Source organism: Agelaius tricolor, unplaced genomic scaffold, assembly GCF_023055355.1.
Source record: "Agelaius tricolor isolate 1412-34295 unplaced genomic scaffold, bAgeTri1.0.p SCAF_48, whole genome shotgun sequence".
Taxonomy (NCBI): Eukaryota; Metazoa; Chordata; class Aves; order Passeriformes; family Icteridae; genus Agelaius; species Agelaius tricolor.
In genome coordinates, this window is record NW_027269308.1 from 655,190 (window position 1) to 679,178 (window position 23,989).

At 48.9% G+C, this 23,989-nt stretch overlaps 1 pseudogene; it reads left to right on the top strand.

The window, feature by feature from the left end:
• Positions 1-1,752: 1,752 nt before the first annotated feature.
• On the top strand, positions 1,753-22,260 carry LOC139604243 (serine/threonine-protein kinase PAK 3-like; annotated as a pseudogene).
• Positions 22,261-23,989: the final 1,729 nt, after the last annotated feature.

The window sequence follows — 23,989 nt, forward strand, 5'->3', positions numbered from 1 at the left end:
CCCCATCTGCCAGGTCACTAAGAAGGCTGTGAATTTTTCTCTGCCCTGTCACCACCAGTTCTGCCTGGGCTGCATCCTGCAGTGGGCAAAGAGAAATCCAGCGTGCCCACTCTGCAGAAGAATGATAGAAGCTGTCAGGTTTTCTGAGTAGGATGAACAGGACTACATACAATTTGCCATCAGCTCCCCCAAACAATTGCTAGAGTCCAGCAGGGAGAGAGCCTGGCCACCTTGCTGAAAACAGCCCCCAAGACCCTGAGATGGCTGCTCCATCTTCCCCACGGGGAACACTGTCCCCAGCTGAGCAGGGGCCTGCAGGACCAGAGCCTGTGGATGGCCTCCTGCCCAAGGTGTGGGCCGAATTTTTCAAATAACAATGTCATCTACTGGACCAAAGGTGGCCCTGGCTGCACCAGAAGCTGGAGGGAATATGCCAGCACCAGAGATGGCTGGTTAAAGAATTCATAGAGCAGCATCCTGCACGCCCTCTGTGCCTATGGTCAAGTTGCCAAAATCTTGGTGCCAGTACTGCAGCTTGTCCTCTGTAGCAATCTGAATTGCTGCTAGCATAGTCCAGGGTAAAGAAGCAAAAAGGACCTTTGCATCATCTCCACAGATGTTTTATTCAGCTGTGCAGGGAGATGTTCAGGTCCCAGCACCCACGCACAGAGGGTCTCACTTTGTCTCCACAGGGGCCTAGGGGCTGACCCTGATCTCGGGGCAGTACAAAGATAAGGGGGGCAATCAGGGAATAGGGAAGGTGTGGCTCAGGAACACAGGAGCAGACACAGGAACAGGGGAAGGAGCCAATGGGCTCTAACAGCTTTTTGAGGGAAGCTTCTCGTGTCTCCCTAGACCAGGGAATGCCCCCCCAGGGTCTCCACAATTCCCCGTGTTTTATATTATTAGGAAAGCTTCTCTGAAGGATCAACTGAATCAACACAAAATGACAAAAACAATCAAAAGCACTCATAAGACAATTGTTCAAAATGCAAACAATTCTGAGTTCCCAATGTGCCAACAGATTTCTTGGAGTGTCTTAGATCTGGCAGGAGGGATGCAGGGTTTTCTTAGCGCAGTTTATCAGGAAACTGAGTCATTCATACTGACCCTCTGGTCCATGGCCTCCTCACTGTCATTGTGCAGCAAGGAGGCCCAGAGGCTGCTGTGCTCTGGTCCTGTCAGGGATGAGAGCAGCGGCTCTGTGGCCAGCGCCAGCTCCAGCTCCAGCAGCTCACAAGAGGAGGCTCCTTCCAGAAGCTCTGTTGGCTGCAGTGTGGCAGACCAACAGAGCACACTGGAAGCCACCCCCCATTGCAGCCACCCCCCAGCTGCGCCCATCATCCCTGCAGAGCAGGACCTGCCCCAGAGGACCCGCGGCAGGAGCTCAGGACAGTGGCAGGTCCCTGTGCCCAGGGCAGAGTCACAGAACCTCTGCTCCTGGCTGGCACAGGGGCTGCTTACCCTGGTGTCCCACGGAGAGGAGGGACCCCGGGCCCCAAACTCTGCCCAGCCCTGCAAAAGGCCACCTTGCCAGCAGTGCTAGCAGTGCTAGCGAGGTTCCTGCAGCCATTCAGTCAAATAAGAGGGAACAAATGTCTCTTTATCTGACACAGTCTCTGCACACAGCTTTCTCCCCCTCCTCCTGGTGCCTTTCCCTGACTCCAGGAAGAGCTGCAGGAAATGCTGTGTGAGCCATAATAATGGAAGAGTTACTGATAAAAACACTGGGGTGATGCTTTCAGAGGAGTCATGAATGGAAGATTGACCAACCTTCCAGCCAATGGTATGCCAAAAGTTTCCATTCTTTAAATAATTGACTGCAATAAATTAGTAAAAAGAAAGATACGGAAACAAATTAAATCTCCCACAGCTGCTGGCTTTCCTCAGGCTCCATGGCCTATGTATTGCTAGACTTACTTCATTTAGGCAGAATATTAACTGCCCTGACTTGTTGGAGACTGACCACAAGGTCTCATCTGTGGTGAGCAGTCACTAAAATTAGCTCAGCAGAGGCATCTTCAGCTGTCCAAGTGTAGCAGAAATACATATTCTCTGCTTCATGACTGTGTGGCAACAGCTGCTGGTGTGGATTCGTCAGCGTTGCTTCATGGATTGCTCCTGGGAAGGAACTGTGTGCACAGGCACAGAATGATGGCTTCGATCTCCTCTAATTACTCCAATCGGATGATGGCCAGAACTTTTAGGCAAAAAGCATCATGACAGAATAATTTACAATATTCTCCAAACTACTCCTGTGGTTTTGATTTTCTTACTGATTAGGTTCAGTGTCTGGCCTCAAGAAATCAGTCCAGAAATAACAGGCAAACCTCAGCTTGCAAGTTAGAGTGCAAGTCTTTAATCTGCCATTTTTGCAGTATCTACAAACAACTTTTCAACATATTTGCAAAAAGAATCTCTTAGTTCTTGCTATACCTATCCAGAACCTGACTCTCTCCTTGTTTCATTTTGATTTGAGATCCAAGCATGATTTTTTTCTGGACAGGGAAGTAAGAACCAGCTGCAAATACAGACTACAAGTGTGAATCTATACTGCAGGAACTGAGCTGTAGCTTGGAATTAAAGGCAAGGAGTGATGCCATGGTAAATGTGAATATTTAGTGCTGACACAGGAGCCTTCTGCAATGCTCCACCAACCCATGGTTCACCTTGCTACAAACTCTCTTTCTGATGTTACAAAGAGTGTTGAAGAGCTGACGATAAGTAAAAAAAATAGCCAGAATGTTAATTTTTGTTATTATGGTGAACAATGACTATCTAATAATTCAGACCTCATAGAAGTGAGTATTCAGATTTCCACTTAGTTCATGCTAGCAATTTTAATTTGAAATCAACAGGTTTATCCAAATCAAGTTATCCATAGGAATTAATTTGCTCTATGATCTAACTAAAAATGCCTCATTGTCTGATAAATTTAGTAGAATTTTGCAAAGTCAACAGTCCACAGATTTTCATTTCTTGTTTAGTGGCTATTCTGCAGGAAAGCTTTTACAGACTAATCAGTTTGGATGTAATTAAATCTAGCCATTTTGGTATTAGAACAAAACCATATGACTGCACAGCCTTTTAAAAAATATTTTAAAATAAATTTTCAAATCAACAGTCTGAATAGGACTCAGAATAAAAACTCTACCAAACTTCAACTCCATTGGAAGATTCCCTTGTCACCCTGTGAATCAACTCTGCATTCAGAAGATTAAAAGTCCCAATTATGGTGGTATTTTTTGGTATGGTTAGGAATTGGGGAAGGGTCTTCTTCCTTCTCAACTCCATGCTGCAGTGCCTTTGGGATGTGGCCTGCTGGCCGTTGTTTGTGCAGCCCTGGTATTTCTACATGAGGCAGAAAGTGCAATTGCATTTCCAGCCAAAAGCCCATGAGGAGTGGGGCAGCCGGAGCTGTGCCAGACACAGGCCAGCAGCTGTGCCGCGAGAGGGTTTTGGTTCCTGCCCGGTGCAGCTGGTGCATCTCTTCCGTGACTGCCTCCCCTTCCCAGGTGCCCGGGGATAGCAGGTGCAGGGTTCTGCAAGGGCTATGGAACAGGGTGGGGATGTCTGCTGGCAACAGAGTGCAGCGGAGAGCAAACAGCCCAGGATGTTCCTGGAGTGTGTGACAGAGAACTTGTGACACAGCTGGTGACTGAGCCAGTGAGGGAAGGCACTGCTGGACCTGCTGTTTGTGAAGAGAGAAGGGCTGGTGGGTGACAGGAGGGTTGGAGGCGGCCTTGGGCTCAGTGCTCACAAAATGCTTGTGTTTGATTCCCAGAGAAGGAAGGAGAGACGTTGGGGAAGTGTTTACCTGCAACAAATGGTGAATTTGTTAAGCTTTAACAGGCGGTGCTGAATCATACCTTCCCTCACACCAGTGGTTAATGTGTGCAAGTGGATATCTTAGCCTTGAGAATAAAGACAGTGGGCCTACTGAGGAGGTAGCTGCAATGCATTCAAGGAGAAGAAGGCTCTTAACCATGGAAGGAGAATTTGAGGAATGGGATGTTCACCACATGACCAGCAGAGACCCTCAAGAGACCCCTACTCTAAATGTCAGTAATTTTGGGGAAGTGATTTAAACATGTCAAATACTTTGTGAGAATGTTTAGCCTGTGAGTTTGAGCAAAATAATGAATAAAAGTAATGAAAGGAATGTCTTAGTTCCATGGATACACACACGTGGGTGTGCATGTTTCAGGGAAGTGATTCCCCACGCACCCAGCACTGAAATAAAGTAATGCCTCTTTTCTCACACTGAGCTGGCAGTGTGGATCAGGCCCTGCTCGGTAACTTTCATTTTGGTCATTTCTATTGAAGCATAAAGAATGGTTGAAATGAGATCTTTTCCAGCTGTTTCCATCTTGTTTACCTTTTGGGGGACCAAGGTTCTGTGCTGCAGGTGAGCTGGGTGTGTGCAGAGCAGTGCAGCCCCAGAAACCCCTTGGTTTGCCCAAAGGTTGCCATGCCTTGCTCCCAGGTGTGCCCAGCTCTGGCAGGAGAAGGAGCCCGCAGCGCAGTGGGCACCGTGCCCTGCCCAGCCGGGGCTCTCTGGCACAGAGCAGCAGCAGCGCCAGCGCCGTTCAGCTGCTCCTGCCTTGGCTTCCCTGGGACACAGGAGCCTCTGGAAATCAGCACCGCCAGCCGCGTTCCCAGCTTGGAGCAGCTGCTGCTGGCGGGCAGATGCTGCCAGTTCCACTGCTGCCAAAGGGGAAGAAAGGCAGAGCAGGGGAAGAGATGTACATACACAGCAGCCCTGGGAACATCCAATAAACATGCAGATATATGGGGTGATTGGTTAGGAATTACTTCAGCTGCTACGCCAATAGTGCTTTCTCTCCTGGTTCTGTACAATGCTTTGGGCCATTTTCTTGGTCTGGTTTCCTTTGCTTGGGTCCCATCTGAATGCTCACTTGGGGTACAGGCTGTAGGTGCTTGGGGCACTCTTGGAGTTCCTCTTGGATCCCTTGAACAACAGGGTTTGGCCCATGGGGGGAGTTTGTGCTGCTTTGTGTCAGAGGAGAACTTCCGAGGCCATTTTGTGTTTGCTGTAGGGGAGGTTGGTTACTGCTTTGCATAAATTCACAGACTAACATGCTTTGTGATGCTTTGCTTTGTCATACTTTGCTTTGTGATATCAGGGCATGGTTGCCACATCGTCGTGGTGACATCAGAAGGTTGCCTTGTTGCACGGAAGGCCTCAGTGCCAGAGCAGCCCTAGGGATTGCTGAGATCAGGAGCATCCTCCTGATTGTGGCCTTTGTCAGTGTGTAGCTGCACACTGACAGGAGTCTTGGCTTTTGTAGTGTTGGGGTAAACTTGAACAACAGTGCTACAATGATTGAGCAACTCGCTGCTGCAGTTTGCACCATGTATGGCACTGTTTATTCCGCCTATTTCATGACTAGCCTGGCAAGTAAGTAGAGGTTTCAACTCTATTTAGGTTAGGGTGTAAGCTAAGCTGGCTTTTGCATGTCTTCCTGCTCTTTCTTAGTGACTGGGTTGATTTTGAAAGAGAAAGAGCATTAGGATGCCAGTGGTTTGGTAAAGCTCCTGTCAGGGCGTTCAGCTAAAAAGGGGGTGCCTGTAGCCACAGGGGCAGCATTTGCAAGGGAACCTGCAGGGCTTCCGTTCCCTCCAGGGAGAGTCTGTGGCAGCAGAGTCTGTCATTTCCTCAGTTTGCTGGATCAAGCAGGACAACTTCCAAAATGCAGACTGGGAGGCCTTCTCAGAAGGCCTTCTAAAGACTTTGTAGTTCTCCCCAGAACTGAGGGACAGCTTCTTTTATTCTAAATTTTGTATTGAAAGGATTTGACTGTCTATTTTGACCCTTGACTGAGTGCTAAAATAGTGATTCCCTTTGCAGTGAAGTGCAAACTCTAAAGCCATGAGTGTCTGCTCCTGAGCCCTGGAGCTGCTGCTGTGCTGTTTCACAGTAGAACTGCCACAGCTCAGGGGGATTTTGGGGAAGCTTTTCTGGGTGACTGTTTTCAGCAACTTAATGGGAATTAGTGCATGCAACTTCTGTTTTTTAAAAAAGTACCTGAAAGACAAGAGAACAAGAGCTGCTTTATCTGTTGAACAGAACAGAAGCATTGAGTGTTGAAGAACAATTTGCGTTTTCTTGATCACGTTTGTATTCATTTACTGGCTAAACAGGCCGAAGTGTAGGCACAACCAAGATTATTGTCCTGATCTCTTGCTGGCTGTGTGAAAGAAGTATGTCACGTGGAGGGATGTTGATAAAGAAAAATACTCTCTGTTTGGGTTGACTTCTTCTCTTCTGTGGGATTCAGCAGCCCAGGCAGTTTTCTCACAGCCCTTGTTCATTTTCCCTTGCCCACTCCAGATCACATGATCCGTGTATTCAGAGGTGCTGATCCTGAGGTGAGTGAGAAAGGAACATTTCATGTTCCTGGTGCTTAAGAATTGGAGAGCAAGCTGTGAGCTTGGCCTGTGGCCGCAGAGTGTAGAGGGCCAGCTGGGTAGGCTGAAAGAAAATCCATTTCCATGTCTGCAGCAGCAATAACAAAGGCATCGCTGGCTTTTTCCTGATTTTCCATTTCAGAACTTTCAAGGAATGAAAAGCTCATTTTGCAGAGAGAATGTTGCTTCTTGATAGTAGCCAGGGCATAATGTCTAATTCAGAACTATTAGCAATTCTGTTGAATTAGCCCATTTAAATTCAGTTGCAGTGACTTAGAATCCCATTGTTCTCAAAGTTTCTGATTTGTCCTTAGTACAGCTGGTTGTAGAAATAGAGCTGAATAGAATAAAGTGCTGAATAGAAATAAGGTTATAAATTATAGGTAACTTTCTGTCCTTCACACTGCTGTTTGTCCACAGATCACAGAACCAACAGCAGTCTCTCCTCTGGCTCCCTCTGCTCATGGAGAGGAGGCCAAAGAGGAGGCAAATGAGGTGGATGAGCGCCAGCCTCCAGCTGTGGTCACACCACAGCCTGACCATTCTGAGCCAGTAAGTGCCAGTTGTGTGTGCTGCTGTCTTTGGTGCAAGGCAGAGCTGCAAGTTTCTGACCAGCCGGCACTTGCTGTTGCTGTCTGAGGATGCTGAGTGCTGGAGTCCTGCCAGGACCTGGTGATTGCCCCCAGCCTGTGACAGCTGGACAATGGGCTTTGATCTGTCATGCTTAGGCAGCAGCTTCCTGGCATTTGGACAGGGGCCAGCCTGGAGCATGAATGCTGCCTGATCCCAGAGCAGGGAGCATGTCAAAGACACTGTGCTCAGCCTTGTCAGATACACAGGGGACACTGTGGCGTGGAGGGACCTGTCCCCCTGCACAGACTGGCCAAGTAGCTGCAGGCACAAAAAAATGCTGATCTGACCACACAAGCTCTTTGTGGTGCTTTGTCCCCACAAACTTCTTGGGTGTGCTTACTTGGGACTATTTCAGAGACACGCTGGGGATGTAGAGCTGCTGCTTGAAGTCAGGGATTTTGGTGCCTTTGTTGTCAGGTTGCTCTTCTGCCTCTTCAGGCAGAGCAGCCAGTAGCAGAGCAGATAGGTGCTCTGAGTCTGCCTGTTTCTTGGTCTTTGATAAGCTGCAAGGAGATGACTGTGTTGTCCATGAAGCTGGGGGGGCCATTCTTGTCTAGTGTGGCAAAAGAAACAAAGTGAGTAGTTCTGAACCCTTCTTCTGAGGCAAAACCCAGACGCTGAATGTGTCTGTTGATACCTTCTATTGTGTAGTTTGCTTTGAAAACTGCATTGGAGCCTAGAGTGGGAGCAAAGCTGCAAGTCCTTGACTGCTGTCTTGTAATGCTAAAACCAGGATGTACACCTTGCAATGATGCCTGCTGTATCTGAAGTGAAATGGGCACCTTTGTGGCTGGGGAGCTGCGTGGGCCAAAAGGACGCAGGGCTGGCGGCCTTGAGCCGCTGAAGATGAGGCAGCGTGTGGCCAGGGGGCCAAGAAGGGCCAGGGCACGGTGGCCGTGTCAGCAGCAGGGGGGCAGCAGGAGCAGGGCAGCGAGCGTGGCCTGTGCTGGGCAGCGCTGCGGCCACCGCTGCAGTGCTGGGTGCAGCTGTGGGCCCTGGGAAGCAGAAAGTCCTTGAGGGGCTGCAGCGCGTGCACAGAAGGACAGGGGAGCTGGGCAAGGGGGTGCAGCACAAGGCCAGCGAGGAGGTGCTGAGGGAGCTTTAGCCTGGACAATGGGGGCTCATGAGGGACCTTCAGGCAGACTTCCATAGATCCCTGCCTTAGATCCAGAGATCCAATGCTCAGCACAAGGGCTGTTTCCCTGCCAAACATCCCTTCACTGCATCCAAGTGCTTTAGACACTGGAGTAGGTAACACTTTCATATTTTGTTTGTTTATTTGTTTGTTTGTTTGCTAGAAGGAGAAGCCTTGTGTAATTTCTCCTTCTCCAGGGAGCAAGGGAGCTTTTGCTCAATCTTTCCTGCCCTTTTCCAGCACTGTCAGAAACACATCACTTTCAGGTTAACGGCTCCCGTGTCTTTTGGCAGCCCAGGGAATCAGTGTGTGTTGTATTTGGGAATTGAGCAGGAAATCAATGCCCTTGCATTCCAGCTGGTGCTCAGAGATTAGAGGAGCTGGGAGGGGCTGGGCTGCATTTCTGATTCCAGCCACTTTAGCACCATCAGTGTGCTCGAGTCCAAGAGAAGAACTTGCCCGAGCACAGATGCACAAAGAGTGCAGTTCCCAGTGCAACGCTCTGGGTCTGATTGCATTCCATAAGGACCCACACGCTCCAGATTCCCCAAGAGTGTGGGTTACTGAAGCAACAGGAGAGCAAGTTCAGGATGGCTGCAGATCGGGGCACTGCTACCGAGTGTTGATGTGTGTAGCGACAGAAAGGACAGTATTGATTCAGGGGGACCCCCACGTGGTGAATAATGTGCTTCGACTCTATGATTTAGAAGGTTAAACAAATGCTTTCTTAAGCTACGTTATATCACACTAGTACTATATTAAAACTATACTAAAGAGATACTATACTAAAAAGCTACTAAAGAAAAACTTGTGACTGTCTCCAGACAGTCACGACACAGCTTTTATCTAATTGGCTAATCAAGCTAAACAACTATCACTAAAATCCAATTAACAAATCACTTTCAGTAAACAATCACTAGAACACATTCTACATGTACTAAACAACAAGAACAGCAAGAAGAGATAATAATTGTTTTCTCTTCTTCTCTAAGTTTCTCACTACCTCCCCTTAAAAAAAACCTAGGAGAGAGAATTATATCTCTCTGTGTTCAAAGAATGTAAATACCACAGTACAGTAAAGAGAGATTATAAAAGTGAGATCTGTCTGTCTATCTATTTGAATCTTCCTGGCTCTGCTCCAAAGCAGTGGAAGATGCAAAGCTCACCTAAAGGCATCCCTTCAGGAGAGGAGTAGAGACAAGTTCCATTGACTGATCCTGAGCAGGCAGAGATGTTTCCCCCTCCAGAGATGGTTGTTTTTTCCTCTCATGTTTCCCTACTCCAGCCTTTTCTGACCTGAAGCCTTCTTTTTATCCTTTAAATTTTTGCATGTCCTAAGGGAGTGGAACTATCCCATGCTGTAGTTGGGGTCTGGTGACTTTGCCCATACATGCATTACATGACACATGGTTTCCTTCGCTGGCATCCCCAGGGCTGTGTAAGTGCATTTGTTAATGGGGCCTTATGAGAAACTCTGTTACTGCTGGTCAGAATTCTCAGTTGACAAAAGAGGGAGAAGAAACACCTTGGTCCTCCTCCATATACTCAGATGGCCATAGAGGTTCTCTGACTTCCATCAGAGATCTTTGCATGCATCCTTATCTCCTGAATGACCCCATTTTCTAACAAGAGTGTAGATGTCAGGAAGGAGGAATGCTGGTGCAGGCCTGAAGGGAATGTGAACTCTAGAAGTGTCTCTCACAAGGAGTGAGCTCACCCAGGAAGCCACCTGCAGGGCCAGGATGGAGCTGTGGGACAGGGCGGGGTGTCAGTCACCACTGAAAGACAAAGAGGACATGGCAGAAGCAGAGGGAGGCCCTCACCAGACCCTTGAGAAATGCCACACCTTCCCTGTCAGCTGCCTGAGAGGCTGTTGGAGCTTCAGCCCCAGATGGCCCCTGATTGTAGGGCCAGGGTCACTTTGGAATCTGTGCCTCCCCACGGGCAGAGAAGGACCCAGCAGAGCAGCAGCACAGTGCTTTGGGAGCGTGTGAGCCCAGCAGTCTTTGAGTCTTGGCCCACAAAGGTCGTACGGGAAGGTGAAACCCATCTTGTCTTGCTTTCTGTGCAGGTGCTTCTAGAGAAAGAGCAGGAGCAGACTGCCTTATCTGAGATGCCATGCCAGATTCAGGGAGAGCTGTTCCCTGCCCGAGAGCAGGAAGAGCAGCTCAGGCAGCAGGTGGAAGAGCCACAGGAGAATGGCCAGGTAAGCCTGACTGGCCAGGGGACAGAGGGAAGGGCAGGAAGAGGGGCATAAACCAGAGCTCCTGGGACTGAGGAGGCCAGGAAGTCCCACAGGCACTGAAAGGACAGAGCCTTGGAATCTGCAGAGACCAGCACCGGGACAGGATGGTTACAGTGGAAGCAGAGCTGGGGAGGGAAGCAGAAAGAAGGGGCTGAATAAATGTGATTTTGAGGCTAAAAGAGGGAAAAGCTGATCTTGATGGCAGCTCTCAGTCACTTGCTCTGCTTTTGTGTGTACAGAACATCAAGGCACAGCCACAAGCAGAGCTGCCTGAAGCTCAGAGTGACATCATGGCAGCAAAGAGGAGGAATGAAGACATCCAAGAGGAGAAGAATCTCCCTATGCAGAGGGGCAATCAACAAAAACAGGTGAATGAAGGAATGGCAGCCACTCCACGCATGAAAGAGAGTCCTTTCCGTTGTTGTTTACAGAAAATTGATGAACAGGTGCAGGCACAGCTGCAGGAAACTGAGGCTAGGATCAAGGCAAGGAAGAAGAGGCTAGACGAAAAAATTAAAATCATCAAAGAGAAAATTAGTCGCCTCCTTCAGGAACAAAAGGCTCTAGAAAAGCAAGTGAGTGAAACAGCAATAGCCACTGCAGTCACCCAAGGGGTGGTTTCTGCCCTCCTTGCCTTTCCAGTGCAGAGCAGCAGGGGGTGGGTGATGCCTCTGAGGCCATCCTGATGAGGCCTCTGTCAGAGCTGCTCTGAAGGGCACTTCCTGGTCTGCTGAATCTCAGCTGATGCTCTAGACAGTGGCATTACTCCCTTGGCCATTTAGCCAGCACTCATCCGAATGAGCTCCTGCTGGCTTCTTCCAGGTGACCTTGTTTCTTGAGGTGTTTTTGCAGGTGAACATGGTCACTCACATAGATCTGGAATACGAGCTACAAGCTGTCTGTATCCCTTGTGAATCTGCTCCTGTCCTTTTCTTTACTTTCTTCCCAGTCGATGACTCCTGGCTGACGGGGACAAGCTGTAGTCTCTGACTGCTTTGTTCTCTTTGACTTGAGGTGGAAGTGTTGCCATCCTACCTGGCAGCCTGCAGAGAGTTCCAGCAAATGATGGGCAACCAAGAGCCCCGAGGCTGGCATGAGGCCCAGGAACTGAACCCTCCAGAGATGCTGCAGGATGAGCACGTCCCGAGGAAGGTGCAGAAAAAGAGAATTTCATGGCAGGAGGTAGAACATTAGAATGAGGAGCTGCAAATGTATCTGCAGACCTAGGAGGGGGAAAGGAGTCTTTGGGAGGAAGTGGAGTGGTCGTTGCTGCAGTCATCCTTTAGAACAAGAAACTAGCTATGACCTCGAGTAAAACCAGCCTTTGGTTTTGACCATTTGGTTTCACAAGTGGACATCCAAAGCAATCCAGTTGAAGAGCTCTGCATGTCGCTGACAGCAGCTTCCTAAGGGCTTGCATTTCAAATGGCAATCTCTCTTGCATTTCAGGGCAATCTCTGCCACACCTTCCTGACATAAACTCATTTCTTGTCTCAGACCTACACCGACTCTGACACTGAAGCTGCTGCAGAAGCAGCAGTGCTGTCCCAAGGAGCCTTTGCTCTCCAGCTGAAGAAGTGGAGCCTGAGCACTTGGTTCACCTCCCGTGCTGACCCAGCTGCTGCTCAGCAACAGGAGATGGCGGGTGACTCCCTGGAGCAACTGAGTACGTCTGGTATCTTTCTTATCTGAGGGACAATGTATTGTGTGCACGTGTCAGCATAGCTGTACCAAAGGGTTCTCCTCGGTTTAGTGTCACAGAAGTGCTGGCGTTGCTCCGAGGCAGCAAGAGAGAGCTCTGGGTGTTCCTGCTGCCTCTGAGGGCAGCTTAGACTGGCTGGAGTTTGCCTGGGCTTCCCTCTCTGCCAAAAGCAGAAGCAGGGATTGTTCCTGGATCAGCAGAAGGCTGTGACTGCTTGAGTCCTAGCCACTGGCAGAAGCTCTGCTGAGATCAGTCTCTAGGAGAACACATCAAGCCCTTTGTGATTCTGCAGCACAACCCAATGAATCTGCTTCTTGCCCTTAACAGCTGCCAGTGCTGTGCTCTCAGAGAAGATCTGGTAGGGTTGAGAAGAGAGCCCAGTGGATTCTGTGTCTACCATCACCTGTTGGGACAAAAAGGGCACTGATCTGCGCCTCGGTGTGGCTGATCTCAAAGCCCATCGTGTTGTGTCCTGAATGGGGGCAACAGCTTGTACAGGGCTCAGGCTCACTCTGGTTTCTTCCAGTCAGTGCCTGTCAGTGCTCATGCTTGGGCTTTGCCAGCCTTGTTGTGGTCGCTGCCCTGCCCCTGAGGGCTGGTGGGAGTGCAGAGGCTGGAGCCTTCCTTAGCTGGGAGGGTCCCGCTGCTGCCCGGCTGCTGCAGCGCGGAGCTGCCTGAGGCAGCAGCCCCTTCTCTGGGCCGGCTGCTGCGTCGCACGGCCCGGACTCACAAGAGGGTCAGCATCTCCTCTGGGCAGCTCTCTGTGTCACAGGGCACCTGAGGAGCACTGCTGTCCTCTGTGCCCATGCCCGCCGTGCCGAGTTGGGAGGATGGGGACGTGTGCGGTGCCGAGAGGGCGAGTGCAATGGGAGCGACTGATCCGCGCTGTCGGGGTGGAGAGAAGCGGCGTGGTTCTTCACGCGGGGCACGGGCAAGGGCGTCTTTGAGCTCAGCCTGCTCATAAAGGGTGAGGGCCCTGATGCTGAAAGCCCCGTCGGGATTGCTTCTAGCATGAGCTGCTCTGGTTTACAAATGCAGAGGCATTCTTCTGGCAAACTGCTGCAAGCTGGAAAAGATGGGAACACTTGGCAATAATTCCTCCTGTTCTGAACTTGACATCTGTTCAGAGGAATTGATTCTAGATGTCCAGGTGCATTTAATCTTAGCAAGTAGGAAACCTTTTCTAAATCTCACAGTGTTTATTCCCAAGAAAACAAAGGCACTGTTAGTTCCAGCTCTCCTTAATGTTTCTAGATGACAAACTTACTTGCCTTGGTAGGTGTTCTCTTCTGGTCTCAGTCTCTGGATGTATCTCCCTGTGCTTCCCTGTGTGTCTGCTGTCAAGAGGTCTCTCACTTCAAAGGATGCTAGAAATCAGTCTCTGTGCCAGCCACTTGTGCTGTGGACCTGCTGTTCTTTTCTTGTTGTTCCAGTTCCTGTTCCTGTTGTTGTTAGCCAGCTGTCCACAAAGGGAGGGCTCAGAGCCCCAGACACTGGGGCTGCCTTTTGTATCTCCTAGAAGCTGGGATCTCTGCTTTAAAGTGAACATCTTGCATTTTGTTTCCCTCAGGGAGAATGGCGAAGATGGAAAATCCTATTATAAAATACATTGAACTGGAAAATATTGGCAGTGGGTGAGTCCAAGCAATGTTAATTTTACCAAACTATGCATCAGGTGTTTTGCTGGTGGAATAGGTATCAAGTGTGAAGTCAGACAAGCTGCAAATGTGTTCAGGCACTGGGCTTAGATTGTCAGTGCTGATCAGAATTTCTAAGTGTGCTCAGAAGGCATTGTCAAAGACATCTCCATGCTTCCAGTGTCCTGCAGGTCTTAGGCATTTACAGCACAGATCTCCTGCGTGGGCTGGCTTTCACTGCAAGATCTAAATGGCTTCTCCTTTCTCTGCTTCTCTTTTGTTTCTAGAACTTTTGGAGATGTTTGTAAAGCACTCGACACTGCCACAGGAGGAGAGGTAAATGTCAACAGCACCTGCAGATTCTGCTGCACTCGAGGGCTTTCCCTTCTGGTGTGAGCTGTGGCTGGAGCTTTGGGCAGAGCTGTGCTGAAAAGGCACAAGAAGCACAGACTGGTGCCAGCCCGCAAAATGCATTTGGGACTTTGTCCTCCTCAGCTGCCGGAAGGAAGGCACGGAGGGCAGCGGCTCCTTTCAGAGAAGGACGCGCTCACTCGCTCTCCATTGCTGAAACAAAGGTGGTGCCTTCGAGCACCTCACTGCTCTTTGGGGCTACAGCTTCAGAGTCCTGAATTCTCATTTCTGGCTGCCAGCAAATACATCTGAAAGTTACTGGTGGTTCCTTAGCCACCTGCTGCACTTGGGAACTGCACACAGGGAGAGATCTGCAAGGCGTCCCTGAAAGCCCTAAGCCCTGCCCATAGCCCAAGATGTATCCACAGAGTTTTAAGGCATGGATTGCTTCTTCTGAGTCACAAACAAAGCAGCAGAGAGTGTGGTCAGAGCTTTGTGGGTGATAACTGAGACACTGCTGTTACCAAGTGGTCAAGGCAAAATGTCAGTGGCCCCACGTGTCCTGTAAGTGGCTCCCAAGGGAGCAGAGAAATGGGCTGTTGGAACGTCAGTTCCTAATTACTGCAGTGCCTAATCACAAGGCAGTTTGGCACAGCTCAGCTGTGTCATTGCAAAATCACTCGCTCCATGTGTCTTGTGGTCTCGTGCCACCAACCTCTCAAGTTACTGATTTTCAATGTCATTTTAGGTGGCCATAAAGAAAATACATCTTCAAGGACTGAAGAAGAAGGAACTAAAAGTCAATGAACTCATGGTCATGAAGGTGAATAGGAATCCCAACCTGGTCAATTGTTTAGACAGGTGAGTTGTGCTTTTGTCCCATGAATGTTTGTTCACATATTGCAAACATGCAAGGTAAAATCCCACTTTGGTCACTGGCAGAAAATAGAGCTGTAATTATTGGCTAATTATAACTGCTCTTTTCATCTCCAGTGGATGGGAAGAGATTGCATTTTGTCTGCATGACTCTTCGCTGGCACATGGTATTGGAAAATTGTTCAAAAACCCGGATGAGTCGTGTCTTACTAAATCAATGATCTCTATATTCACAGCCACCACTTTGTTTTGGAGCTTGATTTTTTTCAAGTGTCTTCTTACGTCCAGGTAAACTAACAAGGATTTCCCTTGGATTGTTGCCACTGTTTTCCATTGCTATGCATGCCAGGAAGACTAGGTGCTTTTTTCCAGAAACACCAGCGCGACAGGTTTTTTATCTGGGCTGTTACTAAACTGCACATTTTGCTTGCTGCCCATCTAAGACATCTCCTTTTTCACAGCTGTGCCTTTCTCCTTGAGACTGCACAGATGGCAAACAAAGCACAGCCAAGAGGGAATGTCTATTCCTTTATTTTGTCTTTGTCTCAAAGGGACCTGAAAAGAAGAATCAACCCGTCTTTTCCACACAGCAACCTAGCCATGTACATTCATCTCCACGCCCTTGTTTCCTTCTTTCAGCTACCTTGTGGGTGAGGAACTCTGGCTGGTTATGGAGTACATGGATGGAGGCACTCTGAGCAATGTCATCAGCAAGACCTACCTGTCTGAAGATGAGATGGCAGCCATCAGTCGGGAGGTCAGCAATCCCATCCGTGTTTCCAAGGGCTTGGGCAGGATTGTCTGGGAAACAGGGGCTCAGAGCTGGAGTGATTTCCTGTGCCAAGCTTTGTTTCTGTGTTGCTGCTATTCTATGGGCAAGTAAAAGCATCTCAAGTGAAAGGCCTGCCAGTGCCCCTGCACTCCCTGTACTCAGTGCCAGTACTCTTATCTCCTGCTGTTGTATTCTCGCTCTGTCTCTTGTATTTGTATTTGCTGTTCTCCACCTTGCCTCTCTAAATGTTTGCCTGGAGTCTGTCTTCACTGCATTCCTTGCCTGTAAAAGCAAAGGTGCTGGTGGCAGGATTTGAAATGATCAGCAAAGAAAAAAGACTCATGTCTCACAGTCCTCAGCTGAAAAGGATAGTAGTGCAGCCAAAATGCTCTTTGCTTCCGGAAAGTGACTGGTGGGATACTTCCAAGCCTGTGCTGAGGCCAGCAAGAAAATCTTTGTCATGCAGCCTCCCACCCAAAAGTGATCCGCTTCACACCAAAGGGAGGGACTTTTCCTTTCAAAACCCCTCCTTTGTCCTCTGCATGGAAAAAGCACGTCCACTGCAGCAGGAGTCATCCTGGCTGGTTTGCAGGGCACAGCCTACAACAGCAGGTGCTGTTGCTCTTTCAAAAGCTGACGTGCCTTTCCTTAGAAAGGTCCTGCTCTGCAAGTGTTGGAGCAGCAAGCTCTTCCTCTCAGTGGCCATTACTGTTCTGCCATTACTCCCCATTCCCCTGGAGAGGGAATCTTTTAGATTCTTTGTTTCCTTTCTTGTGTGATGAAATCACATCACTCATTTTTGCCCTCCTGTTTCTGTTTTCTCGCTCAGTGCCTGCAAGGACTGCATTTTCTGCACTCAAACCGCGTCATCCACCAAGATGTGAAGAGCTGCAACATCCTTCTCAAAACCGACGGCTCTGTCAAGCTGGGTCAGTATATTCTTGGTCAGGTGCAGCGTTCCAGGGATGTGGGTGTGGGGCTGCTTGGAGTGACTGCCAGCTCCCCAGAAATGGTGCTGGTGGCAGTGCAGGGACCCCTGCTGCGAGCTGAAGGCACAGTTGCAACGTGCACAGAGGTATAAGGAACCACAAGCAGTCAAGAGTGGCGTTGCTCTGTGTGTGTCCCTTCCAGACAGAGGGAGCTACAATCTAAAGCTTCAGGGGCATAAAGTCCACTGCTGTGAGCAGCGTTAAGAAACCTGGGTTTTTTTGGAAACGGCCAATTTCATACTCCCTTGGCTAAAGCCCCAAGGAAATCAAGCGTGCACAGTTCTCCAGGAGATTCAACAGCACATTCTTAGCCTGAGAGTGGGGAATTCTTTTGCTTGGTTTCCTAATTGGAGCTGGCTTTCATGGTTTGTTGTTTTCTCCACAGCTGACTTTGGCCTCTTTGCTCAGCTCACCCCTGAGCAGGGCAGACGGAGCTGCGTGGCCGGCACTCCTGGGTGGCTGGCGCCTGAAGTGGTGACAGGTCAACCATATGGCCCCAAAGTGGACATATGGTCTTTGGGAATCGTGGGCATCGAAATGGTGGAACGAGAAGTTCCTCACTGGAATGCAACTCCTGTCTTGGTAAGGTGCAAATACTCACTGATCCCACTGTCTTTCTCACCTGTCCCATGTTCTGTGTGCCATTGGACAAAATCCCATTGCCATCTGCTGGAACCACTTCCACCAAGGTCTCCTTCTAAAAATGCCCCTGCAACACATCAGCATCTGCTGTAGCTTTGGTTGTATCAGAAAGGGAAGTGGCAGTTCAGAAACCTAACCAGTTCAGAAACCTGCCATTTTGGCCTCCAGCCATGCCTGACATTTCTCACTTGTTTTTTGAACAATGTTGGAACTCTGTTTCTGAAGGACAAGAATTTTTCAGTGGAGAGGGTAGACATGTGATAAATATCCTGAGAAATGGAGGTTAGACCTTCCCAGTTTCAATTTTATAGAAAACATAAGAAAAAAAGGAAAAAGAAAAGTAAACAAAAAAGAAAAAGAGAAAAAACCTACTACCAAAGCAATGCCCAAGCAGTTCTGCTTGCTTTCTCATTTTTGAAACACAGCTCTTCTCTTCCATTCTGTAGCATCTTTTCCAAATGCTGTGGGTCTTCGAAACTTTCAGGCTTTCAAGTCATCTGTACATGGTTCAGTCATGTGTGTGGGTGGCCTGGATAAGTTTAGGATGTGTTTTTCTCCGACTGCAGTTAGAATTGTTTGCCAAACCCTTGGCTGTTTCTTGGTACTTTAACAAGTTGATGAGCTTGCAGGCAGGTGCCTGGGCTGGGATCCAACGTGGGCAGTTGACACCGGTGCTGTGTTTCTTTACCACAGGAGCAGGGCCATCCCTGGCCTGCACAGTTCTAATGACAGGGAGGACTCCAGCTCCCCACCATGGCCAGTGGCTGAGCTCAGCTGAGAGTCAGGATAAAACCCTCTTTGTCACCTCTGGTGATGTGGGAAAAGGAAAGAAAGCCGCATAAATTATTTGTACACAAGGGGAGTGCATTGCCATTTCTGGATTTGAAATTCTCCTTTGGGTTAAAGAGGATAATAGCAAAGTCTCTTTGGTCACCATCTATTTCAGTGCCACAAGCACAGAGTTATCGTTACAGTGGTGGGCATTTTTATGGAGACTCCAAGGCCTCTTGCCATTCATATTTTTGTCTATTTGAGATGGATTCTGCAAGTTGAGGTTTGGAACTTGGAACTTGGAACTTGATAGTTCCAAGTTGGTGTCCTATGTTTCTAAATACCATCTTGCAAAAGCAGAATGAGCTCTGTCCCTCTGACTTGTCAGCATGTTAGAGCTTGGTTCCACACGAACCACACTGGATAACGATCAGCCAATGTCTTGCCAATCTACACTGTAATTCCTTGGCCTGAGGAGTATCAGAAAGACCTGCTGAGCTCCATGGACACTGTCAGCTGCATGGAAGTGAGCATCCTTGGCCTTGCTGAAGAAACTGGAGCTCAGCTTAGGTTAGATGCTCTTGAGCAGGAGAAAGGCTGGGATCGTCAGGTGTTTCCAGAGGCCGGCGTGCCCAGAGGGACTGAGCTCTGGGGAGCAGCTGGATGTTTCTGCACATCATGGAAAGGGATTGCCAGACAGCTCAAGCCTCACCACAGGCAAACACTCCCCAGCTCTTCTCAGGCAACATTTGCTTTGGGTTTCAAGTTGTTCCCACTTGTCTGTCTGTGAAGATGCCCCTAAAACCACAAGGCAAGCCTCTCAGAACTGGTGTTACATTTCCAGAAATGAAGAAAAGAAGCCCAAACACAAGAAAGTTGCTAAGGCACCGGTTTTTAGAGAGGAACTTACCCCACTGTGCAGTTTCTTCTCACTGGGAAACATGCTTCAAACTGGGGCATGAGGGTGTAAAGGCCACAGAGTCTCTTCTGCTTCTTGTGCAGTGCTGCTGAAACACTCAGTGATCGTGTTTCTCTCCTAGCCCAAGCCATATTCTGCACGTCACCAAGCCAGAGCCTGGTGATGTGGAGAGCCTGCCAAAACCTCCCATTTGTTTCCTGGCACTTTCTGGGATGGGCCTACCATTAATGCATTGACTTGAGTAGCCAAATGAGTAGAGGGTGACCGTAGGGATGGAACCTCTCCTTCTGATTTGACCATGAAAAGTTTTTCTTTTCCATGTAAGGAAAGCAGAAATTTTCAGGCTGCTGAGAGACAGAGCTGCAGGTGGCTCCTGTGTGTCCAAGGAGGCGTCTTCATCCCAGTACATTTGTGCATGCATCTTAATGTGTCTGTGTTGAAGATGAGATTCCAAATGTTTGTTTCCTTACCTGAGGAACACCTGGTGGATTTCCTTTCTTTCCTTCCAATTCCCATTGTTTTCAAGAACAAAACAAAAAGCTTGATTAGTTTTGTTTTATGGCAGCTGCTCTTAAGGGACCAAGAAGCACTGCAGAGATACTTTTCCATGTACTAACCCTTGGATATAGTAGAGTTAGTATAGCAAAGTCCTTCTTCCAAAAAGCCTCTCAAGCTGGTATGAATCTTCAGGGAAGGAAATGTGCTTGTGGTGATGTAGTTCCCACTAACTAGGTCAGTCAATGAAATCAGCTGCCAAGGCAAGATCTGTGGGATGTTGGAAAAGCTGTGGCTGCATCGGAGTTTGGGTTTTTGGTTGGTAAAGGAAAGTCATCTCTGGGTCTCTGCCAGGGCAGAAACTGCCACTGCAGAGTGGAGCTTAATCAATGGGACCCAGGAGAGCAGTTACAGATAGGAAAGAAGCAGGTGTAGCCTGGTGTCTCCTTTTTCCCCAGCCTCAACTCCTGATAGCCACAGGAGGAAGACAAAAGCTGCAGCAGCCCAACCTATTCTCATCTTGCCTGCGTGACTTCCTGAGCTGCTGCCTGCAGAGAGACGAGGCGCGGCGCTGGTCTGCCAAGGAGCTCCTGCAGGTAAAATGTGAAGGGGCTGCAGGTGAAACAGGGTCTGAGGGCCGGGCTCCTCCTCCACTCAAGTCCAAGGCATCAGATGAGCCCCCTTCCTCCTCACCTCCACTCTTGGTGCTCTTCAAATGAAAACAGTGAGGAATCCTAGACTGGGCTGGGCTGGCAGGGCCCTGTAAAGGTCCTGTGGTGCAAGTGTCCTGCAATGAGCAGGGACATCTTTAAAGAGATCAGGTTGCTCAGAGCCCTTTGCCACCGGAGCTGGAATGGTTGCAGGGATGGGGCACCTACAAGCTCTTGGGGCAAGCTGTGCCAGGGTGGCACCATGCTCCGAGTAAACAAGTTCTTCCTTAGACCTACTCTGATTAGATGCCCTTTGTGTTTAAAAATATTTGTCCATATCCTATTGTAACCGACCCTGTTAAAGATGTCCCCCACTTTCTTCAAAGCTACTCTGAAGTCTTGGAAAGTGGCAATAAAGTCTCCCTGGGGCCTATTCTTCACAAAACTGAATAACTCCACCTCTTCTCCGCATTTCCTGAGCAGAGAGGTTCTCTGTCCTCTGACTGTTTCTGTTGCCCTCTTTTCTAATTTGGTGGAGTGTTCAGTTTTATCTAATGGCAAAAGAATTGAAGCAGAGCAATGCAGGGTACAGAGACATGAAATGGTGGTGGAGGAACCCAAGGAAGCCAGTCCCAGCTGAGCAGTCAGAGATTTGGCTGTGGCAGGAGGGGCTGTGGGGGCTCACTGTGAGCCTCTGAGGGGCCCTGGTTTGTGCCCCCCAGCCCACCCTTGGAGGTTTCTGGCACGCAAACAGGGACAGCTGGGAGGGACTTGTCCCAGCCCCATCTGCTGCCTGGCACGCTCAAGCAGACGGGAACTGCGCCAGGGTTACTGCCAGGTTGTGTGGCAGAGAGGGAACTGCAGGACCCAGTGCCACTGGGCTGGCCCTGCTGGGAAGGAAGGTGCCATCCAGCACACGAGGGGCAGGGCATGGAAAGGTAGACATTGCTTTCTGTCCCTGTGGGAATTAGCACAGTGCCTGTCTTTCAAAGACAGGGACCTATGTGAGTCATTGGAGTTTCCTGAAAGGAAGATAACTCAGGGACAGAAAGCACCATTTCTAGAGCACTGGCAGGGCAAAGATCCCAACAAGATAAACAAACCTGAATAAATGGATGAGCGGGATTCTGGGCCAGGTTTGCCTGTGATGGCAGGGTCCTGCACATGACTGCTGGGTAGCAGATGGTGCCATTGCTCCTCTTTCTGGGTCTTTTTAGGACCCAGAGCAATCCCGATTGAGCCTGTGAAGCCCTGAGCTTGGAAAGTAATGGTTCACTCTTCACTGTTCTTTGTCTTTTTGTTGTTTGTTTTTTGTTTGTTTGTTTGTTTGTTTTAATTTGTTTGTTTTCTTTTTTTTGTTTTTGTATTTGTTTTTGGGTTTGGGGGTTTTTTTGTGAACAGCATCCATTTGTAACATCAGCTGAGGCTGCATCCACCCTGAGACCACTCATCATCTCAATGAAGAGGAGGATGGAGAAGCAAACAGTGCTATAATCATATCAGGACCATTTTCTCCATAGCCATCTTAGAGTAGGATTTAGAGTAGGACTGTAGAGTAGGATTTAGAGTAGGAGTATGTGGAGAAAAGACAAAAGACTGCACAATTCAATGTGAATCAAGGACAAGCCATTTATTGTGCTTCTAAACATAGTTTATAATTAGTTCCTATCCTATAGGTTTCTATAGACATGCATTGTTTGGTTGGTTGCTGCACTTTGTCCAGCATCTCTTGACTGGTAGCTCTATTTTGTCCTGAGGCAAGCACGCATCTTTTCCTTAATCTAATTGGTAGATGCTGTAAGGGTCATTTTATTTGGGTTGCTACCCCTTTGTCTGTCAGCAACTCTTCTGCTTCACCTTTTTATCCACAAAGTTGAATGCAGCTTTATTAAAAACCTGACCTAGTTCTAGAAGGTTAGTTAGTTTAGTTAGCTCCAGAGGTTAGGCTGGTTCATTTAGTGCCTGTCCATTTTTCTGCAAATACCACCCTACAGGATTATAGAGTAGGATTGTAAAGAAATAAAGTTTCTGAAACTTTACCTCATCTGGAAGAATCCTTTCTTTCTCACCCTGTGAACAAGTGAGCATTTCCTTCTGAGTTGTCAGCTGTCTATTAAAGGTGCAAATGGCTTCTTTGATGTTGTGAAAAGTACATATTACAGGATAGGCTCTTCACAGATATTAAAATGAACATATATATATATATATATATAAAAATTAATATACTATATGTGTTATGTTATCTTAGTCAGTAGTACTGTATTTTTTTAAGTAGTGTGGTATGTTGCGGTGTGATGTCATGGTTTGCCTCAGATACCCCAGGTTCCTCCCTGATAATTCCCTGCCAGGTGTGTCAATCATCCCTCCTTTCCACACCCTGACCCCTGCTGAGCGCTGTCTGTCAATCCTGGCATTCCAGAAGGGCGGCGAGTGATTGGCAGAATTCAAAAGATGCCCTCCCCTCCTGGAAGGACATTGGGCCATCCAGGTGTCCTCTGTCCCTTGAGACTTCCCCGCCCCGTACCTGGCTGGTGGTCCCCCGTGTTCCTTCCCTCGCCCTCTCCCCCAGCTAAAAGGGCGAGCAAACCATGCGGTTGGGAGTTCTCCTGGAGCTGTTGATGGATTCAGAGGCCTGTGGGCCAGGAATAAAGCTCTGGATCGAAACCCTCCATCAGAACCAACTCCTTTCCTTCACCTCGCCTTAAAGCTTCTCCACCAAAGGTAAACCTGAACTCCTGCATGCCTGGACTTGCCTCCAAGCGCCCAGCTGCAGCATCCAGCCAGCCAAAAGTGTCTCTGGGGTAAAATTCCACAGTTGCTGCTATTTGGTCAAGCAGCAAAGGCCAGACAAGCTCATGTACGTCCCGTCCGGCTATATTCACAGAATCACAGAATTTCTAGGTTGGAAGAGACCTTCAAGATCATCGAGTCCAACCCATGTTCTAACACCTCAACTAGATCATGGCACCAAGTCCACATCCAGTCTTTTTTTAAACACATCGAGGGATGGTGACTCCACCACCTCCCTCTGTGGATGATTCCAGTATTTGATCACTCTTTCTGTGAAAAACTTCCTCCTTAATTCTAGCCTGTATCTCCCTTGGTGCAGCTTGAGACTGTGTCCTCTTGTTCTGTCTGTTGTTGCCCGGAGAAAGAGACCAAGCCCCAGCTCACCACAGTCACCCTTCAGGACGCTGAAGAGAGTGATAAGGTCACCTCTGAGTCTCCTTTTCTCCAGGCTGAACAACCCCAGCTCCCTCAGTCGTTCTTCATACGGCTTGTGTTCCAAGCCCCTCAGCAGCCTCGTTGCTCTTCTTTGGACACGCTCAAGCATCTCAACGTCCCTCCTAAACTGAGGGGCCCAGAACTGGATGCAATACTCAAGGTGTGGCCTCACCAGTGCCGAGTACAGGGGAAGAATGACCTCCCTGCTCCTGCTGGCCACACTATTCCTGATACTAGCCAGGATGCCATTGGCCTTCTTGGCCACCTGGGCACACTGCTGGCTCATGTTCAGCCGACTGTCAACCAGCACGCCCAGGTCCCTTTCCTCCTGAGCACTGTCCAGCCACACCATCCCCAGCCTATAATGTTGCAGGGGGTTATTGTGGCCAAAGTGCAGGACTCGGACTTTTTGAACTTCATCCCATTGGATTCTGTCCATCCATCCAACCATTCCAAGTCCCTCTGCAAAGCCCTCCGTCCCTCTGACAGATCGACACATGCTCCCAGCTTAGTGT